The sequence below is a fragment of the Crocuta crocuta genome, unplaced genomic scaffold (genome assembly GCF_008692635.1).
Source record: "Crocuta crocuta isolate KB4526 unplaced genomic scaffold, BGI_CrCroc_1.0 scaffold675, whole genome shotgun sequence".
NCBI classification, from domain to species: domain Eukaryota; kingdom Metazoa; phylum Chordata; class Mammalia; order Carnivora; family Hyaenidae; genus Crocuta; species Crocuta crocuta.
In genome coordinates, this window is record NW_027528796.1 from 4,093,817 (window position 1) to 4,103,642 (window position 9,826).

Here is a 9,826-nt window from a genome sequence, read left to right on the forward strand (position 1 = left end):
AGCGTGAGCAGGAAAGGTCAGAGAGAGAGAGACAGCAGGGCTCGAACCCACGAACTGTGAGATCATGACCTGAGCTAAAGTGGGACGCCCAACCGACTGAGCCACCCAGGCGCCCCAAGAGTGTGCACTTCTGTGCCTTTTAATCTCCCAGCCTGTGATGCTTTGTTCAGGACGGCGGCCCTAGGTATCGAACACCCTTTTGGGGGAGGGAGGGAGGGATCTATAAAAATGAAATGAAATCTCAGCTTTTAGGGGAAACGATTCAGCCCGAGCAGCTAGCCGCTGGGGCTGATAACTTTGACTCTCACATGTGGTTGGAAACGGTGATCACTGGGGGCTTCTGTTAACGATGACGCAACAGTCCCCGGGGAGGGAGGCGGAGATGCCATGCACACAGCCTCCAGCCCTTGGCGCTCTGGCTTCTCCAGGAGCCCTGATGACGGAAAACTGTGTGTGTGTGTGTGTGTGTGTGTGTGTGTGTGTGTGTGTGTGTGTTTCTTTCTAATCACGGCGGCCCGGATCAGTCAGCGTTTCTTAGACGGCCTGTGAAGTGGATACAAACACGCTGCTCCCAAGCCCTTAGGAGTCCTGCCCGGAGCCTCGTGAGTCAGTCCAGGGTTTTTAAAGATGAATGGCTGTGAGCCGACTTCTCAGGAAGATTAGCCACGGGTCGTGGCTGTGCTTGCCAGGGCCGGCCGGTGCAGGGCCCGGTCACGTGGGCCCGGAAGCCGGCAGACCGCCTGACACGGCTCAGCTGGGAGGGCCACAGGCCGCCATCTTCCCGCGCGCTGGGGACGCTTCCCCATCTGGTCGTTTCTGTTTGTCGTTGAGTAAAGCGCACACCATGTCAACAGGGCCCTTTTATATTTAGGTATATATCACTGTGTATGCTCATCTCTGTCTCTCTCTCTGTATGTATGTACACACACACACACACACAATGTAGCTATGCGTATACTACAGATAAAGCATAATGAGTGGGGATAAACGGATGGTTTTCAGATTTTTAAAGCCGGAGAAACGTCTTTATTGTGAAATATCAGCATACCTAGAAGAATGTGCCAAGAGCCAAAAAAGCAGAGCTCCGCGGAAGGTCACAAAGTAAGGTAAAGCCCCAGGGACCCTCCCCACAGCAGCTCCCGCGGGAATCCTTCTGGTGCCTTGAGAAAAAGAAACTCCTCCAATTTAGGGAGATGTTCCTAGGCGCTGATTAGGACCAGGAAGTCGTTAAGGCCACAGATGGGGGGTAGAAAGCAGGAAAGGGGCGGGTGGTGGTGGGAGCTCACGGTGGGGGAGGGGCTCAGGCAGCCAGGAGCTTGCCGGCCCCCGAAATTGCCCCGGGCCCCCCCAGGTCTCCCCATGGTGTTAAGTGCAGCGTTCAGTGCCCCTGTTCACATAGTATTGCCCTGTGTGAATGCACCGCAACCCGTCTGCTCCATGAATGTCCCTCTGGGTCATCTGAGGTTTGGCTCTGTTACAATTAGACGGCCGTGGACATTCTATCCCCGTCTTTCCTCGCCTTACTGGGGACCGTGTGAGGCCAATGCGTTTCTCCTTCACTCCCTTCCTCCTTCCCTCTCCCCGCCTCCTTTTATTTTTTTCTTTCTCTCTTCCTTTCTCCCTCCCCTGTCCCTCCCCTCACTCCAGGCACCCAGGATGGCTGCACGGGCGAGGGTCTGTCGGCTGTGGGTAGGCACCTCGATGGTGCCCCTGCTCAGTGCCTTCTCTCCACCCCAGTGAGCGTGCACTTTATGCCCAATTTCCAGCCCTGCTCACCAGACCTTTTCCTCCCCAGAAGGCATACGCCTGGTGCAATTTGTAGCGATCAGACTATGATCTCAGGGTGCATAAAGGCCCAGTTTCTGCTTGGGCAGTTTCTTACCTGGATGACCAACCCCAACTCCCCGCCCCCCCAACCCTTTTTCTCCTCCAGACCCTGTGAATCCTGTTACCCTCCCATAACCCACCGCCTCCAGGAAGCCTTCCAGGGTTGCCCCAACCCTGTGGCTCCTCTCTCCTGAGCTCTCAGCGCCCTGAGATTCGTATCTCGACTCTCAGTCCCCACTCTGCATGCCGTAGAACGGGCATGCAAGTGCCTGGAGCTTTCTGGAAGGCATTTTGTTCTCTTTCTCTCAAAGAGAAAAACGCTCCCACTCTCTGGCTGGGCAGTCCCCTTCCTGGAGCCTGTCCTGCAGAAATGCTGCCCGGAGCGCTTCAACCTGGACGGACCAGAACGTCCGTCCCTGCTGACCGTAAGCACACAGCATCGGACGCCGTCTAAACGTCGTGGGCAAGAGAAGAATGCACATGCGTTCCATAGAATATTCCGCAGCCATTACAGATCTGAGGGAGACGCGCATCACACAGATCTGACCGGGAAAGGCAGCCGCGGGATGCGTTTCATGCCCACAACCTGGGAGGCGACACGTCGGCCGTGTTCACTTTACCTTCGGAAAGTAGGGTTGGCGGGTGGGGGACCCCCACTGCTTCCTCTGTGTGGCCTGTGTTGGTAACTTGCTGGTAAGCCTGCAGTTGCTTTTGTAATTAAAATAATAATAATAATATATTTTAAATGCTTTTATTTATTTTTGAGAGAGTGTGAGCTGGGGAGGGGCGGAGAGAGACAGAGGATCCAACGCGGGCTCTGGGCTGACAGCACAGAGCCTGACACGGGGCTCAAAGGCTAAAACCGTGAGATCACGACCTGAGCCGAAGTCGGAGGCTCAACCGACCGAGCCCCCAAGGGGCCCCACCGCCAATCCATTTTTAAATGAAGGCATAAAACAATTTGTCAGAATTCGTAGACTGTACAACACTGAAAGTGAACCCTAACGTAAACTATGAGCTGTTAATAATAACGTATCAAAATGGATTTATCAGAGGCGCCTGGGTGGCTCAGTCGGTTAAGCGTCCGACTTCGGCTCAGGTCACGATCTCACAGTTCATGGGTTCGAGCCCCGGGTCACGCTCTGTGCTGACAGCCCGGACCCTGGAGCCTGTTTCAGATTCTGTGTCTCCTTCTCTCTCTGCCCCTCCCCAGCTCGTGCTCTGTCTCTCTCTGTCTCAAAAATAAATACATGTTAAAAAAATGTTTTTAAATGGATTTATCAGTTGCAACAAAGACACCACACTGATGAAGATGTTAGTAGTAGGGACGTGTGCCCCGGGGCAGAGGGCCTCTGTGTACATGCGTGCGGTTTGTNGGAAGGAAGGAAGGAAGGAAGGAAGGAGACGACAGTGGATACTTGGAATAGAGCAGGGATTGATTGACACACTTTTTTTCCGTTTGGGGCCAGATAGTGAGTGATTTGGGCCCTGAAGCCCTGGCTACTCAGATTTGCTATTGCCATGCAAGAGTCGCCAGGGGCAATATGGGAGTGGGCTAGCAAGCCCGAGAGTGTGTCCCAATAAAACTTTATTTATAAAAGCAGGCAGTGGGGCCCCCAGTGCAGAAGCAGGAAAGGACCCCCACACCAGATGGGGGAGGAGGAAGCTGAGAAGCTGCGCACTCACCCCGGATGGGCCGTCAAACCCAGAAAAGAGTGCGGCCCTTCCCTTCCCGTTGCACGCGGCTCCTTCCAGAATCAAAATGGGTTCTGAGGACTGGGTGAATGTAAGTTCGGTGTCACACGGTCCGGCCCCGCAGGCGGAGGGGCACCCGTAGCTGGAGACATGGGGAGGGCGAGGGCTGACCGCTGGGCCGGAGGAGCTTCTCCACGATGGTCTGCCTGCTTCCTCAGGCGGGAGCCGGTGGGCGCCGGGCCCCCCGCTTCTGCACACGGCCCCGTGGCCCCCACGCACCTCTGGCTCTGCACCTGCCGTCCTTCGCCGAGAACCTCGCCAGTGCGGTTGTAAAGTCACTAAACTCTCGCTCTCACTGCACACGGAAGATGAAAAAGGGAAACTGCACAAAAGGCTTTCCGCAAATAGTGAGGCTGCGGGGGGCAGAAAGGACAGTTGTGGGGGCTCCGCCCAGAGTGTGACGCCGAGCGGACAGACGCGGCCACGCATGGGCTTTGTCCCCTCTGGTCGGAAGGGCCTGATGCGCTGGAGGTCCGGCCACTGACCTGTGTAGTCCCAGCAGCCCTGTGACTTAGGGTAATATTCCCATTTTGCAGATTGAGGAACAGGAAGCTTAGAGAAATCAAGTAACTTCTTTCAAGAAAGAAACGATAGCTTTAAAATTGCCAAAGGCTGAGGGCCGCCTGGGGGGGCTCAGTCTGTTAAGCGTCCGACTTCAGCTCAGGTCATGATCTCACGGTCTGTGGGTTCGAGCCCCGCGTCGGGCTCTGTGCTGACAGGAGTCTGCTTGGGATTCTCTCTCCCTCTCTCTCCACCCCTCCCCTGTTCACTCTCTCTCTCTCCCTAAATAAATAAAATTTAAAATAAAATAAAACAATAAAACCGCTGAAGGCTGCAGCTGACCCAATCCACCGCCCGTCCTGACCCCTACGATTCACCACCTTGAGCTCCAAGCCCTGCGAGACTGTGTGCAACACGTTACATCAGCCTCGGGAAGCTGCGTTTGCGGTTTTGTCAGATGCAGGCAGTGACATTGGTCAGTGTCTCCGGGTTATATTCCGGGGCGGGGGCTTTGGCGAAGCTCCCAGGCGACGTGAGCAAACTCTGCCCGTCCCGTCTCCTTCCTCTTCCTCTCCTGGTAGCTTTGCTCACGTCCACGTGCGTGTGACAGCGGCTGTGACTTACAATGTATGTCTGTGGGTCACCACTCCCCGGGCGGGCCTGACTCGGCGCCACCGAGAGGCAGTGCTAGTGCTGCCCACGCCCGCTGAGCCACGAGGAAGACCAGAGATGGGCTTTCCCCAGCCCTGACTCAGACCTGACGCGCAAGGAAGGGCTGCTTGGGTGGGAGGGAGCCCCGACGGGGGGCTGAGGGTGGAAGGCTCCCTGTCACCTGTGCTTCCTCCCCCCACCCCCCGCCTCTGCCATCTCTCGCACGGCCACCAGTGAGAGCGCTGGGCCCAGGGCCCAGGCAGAGTGGACGGCAGCCCCTGCATGGAGCGGACCCTGCACGGGCGCTGGGCGCTCGTCTGCGGCGCGGAATGAACGTGTCCAGTGCCTGCGTCTCTCGTCTCCCCTCGGCCACGCGGGCTCTGCGTTGAATAGCATCCCCCCAGAACTCATGTCCGCCCGGAACCCAGGAATGTGAGCTTAACTGGAAATAGGGTGTTTGCAGAGGTTAGCAGTTAAATTAAAATGAGGTCATAGAACATCAAGGTTGGCCCTAAATCCACTATGACTCGTTTTTCTTATAAAAAGAGGAGAAGGGGGCACCTGGGTGGCTCAGTCGGATAAGCGTCCCACTTCGGCTCAGGGCATGATCTTGTAGTGAAGAGCCAAAAATTAAGGCCTCTGTTAAGAGCAACCTCGGGCTGCACGTAGCCCCAGTCCAGTCCCAGGAAAAGCCTCAGACTGTTCAAGGCTAAAGCCATCCTGGGACCGCCCTCAGATCAGCTAATCAAAAAACACTCCTATGGTCTGAGTCAAGGCTGGGAACTGCAGATGCAAACTAGCCAATTTCTCACCGCTGGCCTGAACCCCACGTGGGCCCTTTGAACTTACCTCATAATTGGTCATTTTCAAAGGATTCTCAAAAGTCATGATTGGGTCCCACCAAAAGTAACGAACACCTCACACACGCTGAATGGTCAAAGCTGTAATTGTAACTGGTGCTTATGTGATGATGCTACACGTACTGTAACACCCGCATCCCTTACTCCTTAAAAACCCTGTTCGCTATTGTTCTTGGCTTCACCTTGCTGCCGCGACACCGGTAGGCGGGTGAGCCCCTGCTCGAGCTTGTCATAAAGACCCTTTTGTACTTGCATCAGTGTCGGCTCCTTGGAGGTCTCTGGGGCTCGCGAATCGGGCACAACAGTAGTTCGTGGGTTCGAGCCCCCAGTCGGGCTCTGTGCTGACAGCCCAGAACCTGGAGCTGCTTCAGATTCTGTATCCCTCTCTCTTTGCCCCTCCTTACTCATGCTTTCTCTCTGTCTCAAAAAAAAAAAAAAAAAAAAAAATTAAAAAACCTCCTTCTCAGAACCTCATGGTGCATTTCTTAAAGGGGTTTGGAAGCAGGGCCGCAGGCCCGAGATGAGGGGGCGAGGCGCTCTGCTCCTCGCAGGCTGAGATTTCCCGCGCGTGTGGACGTCCGGGTAGACAGACCACCGACCTCCAGCCGCTTCCCCCGCCGCCCCACCTCCTCGGGTGGGCCCCACAGACACCACAAACACTCCCGGGAAGCGGAAAGACTGCCGGGTGGTGGCAGCGTGAGCCATCAGTAGCCTCGGTGGCCACCCCCACCCCCGCGCCCCCCTGCTTTGCCCCAGAGGAGGACGGAGAGTGTGTGTTCCCCCCGCTGGTAGGACCGAGGGCGTCCACTGTGGCAGAGAGGCAGAGGAGATGCCCTTGGCTGGGGGCCCCTCTGCCCACCCTTCCCGCGACGTCGGCTGTGGGTCAGGGTCACTGCAACANAGAGAGGCGCTCCTCTGGCTTGGAAAGCACCGTGCTCACAGTACCCCCGCCCTTCCTCCGCCAAGTTCAAAAAGGGGCACTGAACTTGGGCATCACACGTGCCCTGGGAACACCAGCCCCTCACAGGCACGTGTGCACACCATTCTCGCCCTCTGCACACACGGTGAAGGCTCAGACGGGCCGGCAGGCTGAGGACTCGGGGCCCCGGGACCAGAAACCAGGCAAGGGCGCCGGGGCGGAGAGACACTAGCACCTTCACTCTGCCTAGATGGGGAGGGATGCGGCCGGTGCGGAAAACATTGTAGCAGCATCCACAGGACACCTCGTGGGTGCTCTTTCGCCAGGAATGGCCTCATTCCTTCCTTTGTTAGTTTGCTCATTCATTCATTCATTCAGTCATTCACTCATTCACTTTTCCCTCTGCCTGGAATGTTCTTGTCCTAGACAGCCACACTCTCCCTCCCACACTTTCCTGGGTTCTGCTCAGGTGCTCCCCGTCAGAGATGCCTTCCCTGTGGCCGCCCCAGCTCGGCCCCTGCCTGCCCTCTGCCCGCGACCCCCATCCACAGCTCACAGCCCGGGAAGGGGTGGGCAGACGCCCCCAAGGGCAGGGACACCTGCTCGCCTGCCTGGCTGCACGGGAAGAGTCCAGCCTCTCTGCCCTTCTCTCGGGCGGGAAGCGGGGAGGCGGGTGATGCTAACTCAGACACCCATCTTCCCCGCTCCGCTCTTCAGCACCGGGGGCCACAGCTCTCCACCCCTGCTCCGTGCCCCCCGCCCCCCGCCCAGACTCCTGTGCTTCTTGCCTGTCCCTCCAGGAGCGTGGCCACCTGTGGGTGCGTCCCTGTGTCACCAGCCCCTGGAATGATGCCTGGCACCTTGCGTGCACCATTAGAAAATTAAAAAAAACATTTGTGCTTTCTCACTGCACCAGGTAGAAAGGGACGTTTTCCCTGTATGTGCAAACTAACCCCCTTCTTCCGAGGGGGGGTGTCCTATCCCATTGTGTGGTTGTGCCAGAGTTAAACTAAACCTTTGCTGATAAAAATGTGGGCTGTTTTCAGATTTGGCTCTTACACACGTACTGCAATAAGTATCCAGCGTGTGTACTTTTGCGTTCTTGGGTAAGTGGACCTGGGTAGTGGACATACTTGCCTGCCACTAGGGGCACCTTCGTAGCTCAGTTGTTTAAGTGTCTGACGTCAGCTCAGGTCATGATTTCATGGCTCGTGGGTTCAAGCCCTGCGTCGGGCTCTGTGCTGACAGCTCAGGGCCTGGAGCTGCTTTGGATTCTGTGTCTCCCTCTCTCTCTGCCCCTCCCCCACTCTCACACACACTCTCTCTCAAAAATAAATAACATTAAAAAATTTTTTTAATGCTATGTGAACATTAAGAAAAAACCCGTCTGCCACCACACGACCTTGTTACCTACTTACACGGTTTTATAATCATAATCACATCGGCGTCTGGTCCCGGTGAGTGAATGAAGGCTTTCCAGCTACCACGCAGAGCAAGCCCAGGCCACCGTGACACAGGCCCGCAGAGGGACCTGACCACCGAGGGGCCACCGTGCGCTGCGGCACCCAAGATGGTCCTCCTTCGGGGGGTCAGGCAGATCGTGGGGGTCTCTCCTTGTGGGAACCCCAGCCGTCCGTGAGCAGTAAGGACAGTAGAGAAAAAAAACCCAATACAGAAAAACCATAGTGTAGACTTCCTCATTACAAGCAGATTTTTATTACATTTTGGGGTAGACTCATGCTTTGAGGGTCATCACAGTAGGGGATTGGAGGTTAGAGTGACTTCTTTGTTTGAAAAGAGAAGTAATAGTTTTGGGGCACCTGAGCGGCTCAGTCGGTTAAGCTCCTGATGCTTGGTTTCCACCATCGTGATCTTGCATTTCGGGAGATCGGGCCCCACATCGGGCTCCATATCGGGCTCTGTGCTGACAGTGCGGAGCCTGCTTGGGATTCCCTCTCTCCCTCTCTCTCTGCCCCTCCCCTGCTCATAAGCTCCCTCTCTCTCTCAAAATAAATTAAAAAAGAGAGAGAAAAGTAATGATTTTAACAAATGAAACTCAAAAGAGGGACAGAGAGACCAGGAGGGGCTAACAGAAGCCAGCTGGGTTATCCTGCCTGACCACAGAATGACTATAAAGGGAAACTGAGGCAGGACACCAGGACATACCGTTGGGGTGGGAAGCTGCTGTCTGACAGAGGAGGACAGTGACTCGGGGGTCTCTGCCCCGGTGTGCAGGGGCCACAGCAGTCTGTCCCCGAAGGCCGGGAGGCGGGGCTATGCGGGACAGTCACTGGTTATGCTGCCCTGGCCGGACATGTGGGTTGTCCACCCCCCCATGACCTTGAATAACATATGCGAGTTCCTAGAATTCTCCAGGCCCAGAAAATCCTCTCTACTCATTGGGGAGCAGACCACTGGGCTCCCAATTCCATGCTCCTCCTAGAACTTAGACTGAAGTCTGCTGAGGGAATCTTCTGGCCTTTCCCACAGGCACCCTGCCTGCGGCAAGGAGGGGTGCCCGGCAGGTGCGGGATGCGCCGCGTGCTCCTCTGTGTCCCGTCTGCAGCCCCACGCCGTCTTCTCTTCTGTTCCTGGAGCGTCTCGTTCTCTTGTCAGTGAGCAACACAAGACGTGGAATTAGCATCTTTGGGCGAGACCGACCGATTCCGAGTTCGTGCCGAAAGCACTTGTGAGCGTCCATTACTGGACGGACGCTATTTGGATGGCCTTCCTTCATTTTTATGTCCCAAGTTTCATACTGTGTCCGGTAAGGCGCCGCCGGGAAGCAGCACGCTCTGTTAGCTTTGCCTGCGCCCCTGAGCGAAAGGCTTCGCTGAGTAATAAACTGAGGCAGTGCAGTGCCCTCGACTTCTCTCGAGAGCCAGTGTACGTCCACGTCCCCAGCCCCCCCCAAACCAGAGGAGGCGACGATGAGACCCATCAAGGCGAGTGTGATGTCTTCTTCCTGGGCTGACGGCGGTCCCAAAGCGACACGTGTGCACCCCGGGGAGGGTGTGGGGGGACCTCTCTGATGCTGCTGGGGTGAACTCACATTGCAGCGGAAGCGGGCCGTTTCCATCAGAGCGACATAGGCATGTGCATCTTTTGAGCCAGTCTTCTGGGGGCTGGGATGTACCCTAGCCCCCCACCTCTACTCGCCTGAGTGCAGAGCGATACTATGAACCAGATTATTCGGCCCAGTGTTTTTAATAATGATGAAAGGTCGGACAAAAGCCAACTATCCGTTAACAGAAGAGTGAGGAAGTGCATTTGCAGAATCTCTCTGCTGTGGGCTACAGCTTCTCTGTTAAAA

The 9,826-nt window shown here is 56.0% G+C and overlaps 1 long non-coding RNA gene across 2 annotated transcripts; it reads left to right on the forward strand.

Moving 5' to 3' along the window:
- The first annotated feature begins 500 nt into the window (after positions 1 to 500).
- LOC144224397 (uncharacterized) lies at positions 501 to 2,564 on the forward strand. Of its 2 annotated transcripts, none has more exons than XR_013333043.1 (3): positions 501 to 871; positions 1,003 to 1,106; positions 2,139 to 2,564. It is a non-coding gene; the product is annotated as an uncharacterized LOC144224397 (long non-coding RNA). The 2 variants fall into 2 exon arrangements; XR_013333044.1 differs by having other exon boundaries at positions 501 to 602.
- The last annotated feature ends 7,262 nt before the right edge of the window (positions 2,565 to 9,826 follow it).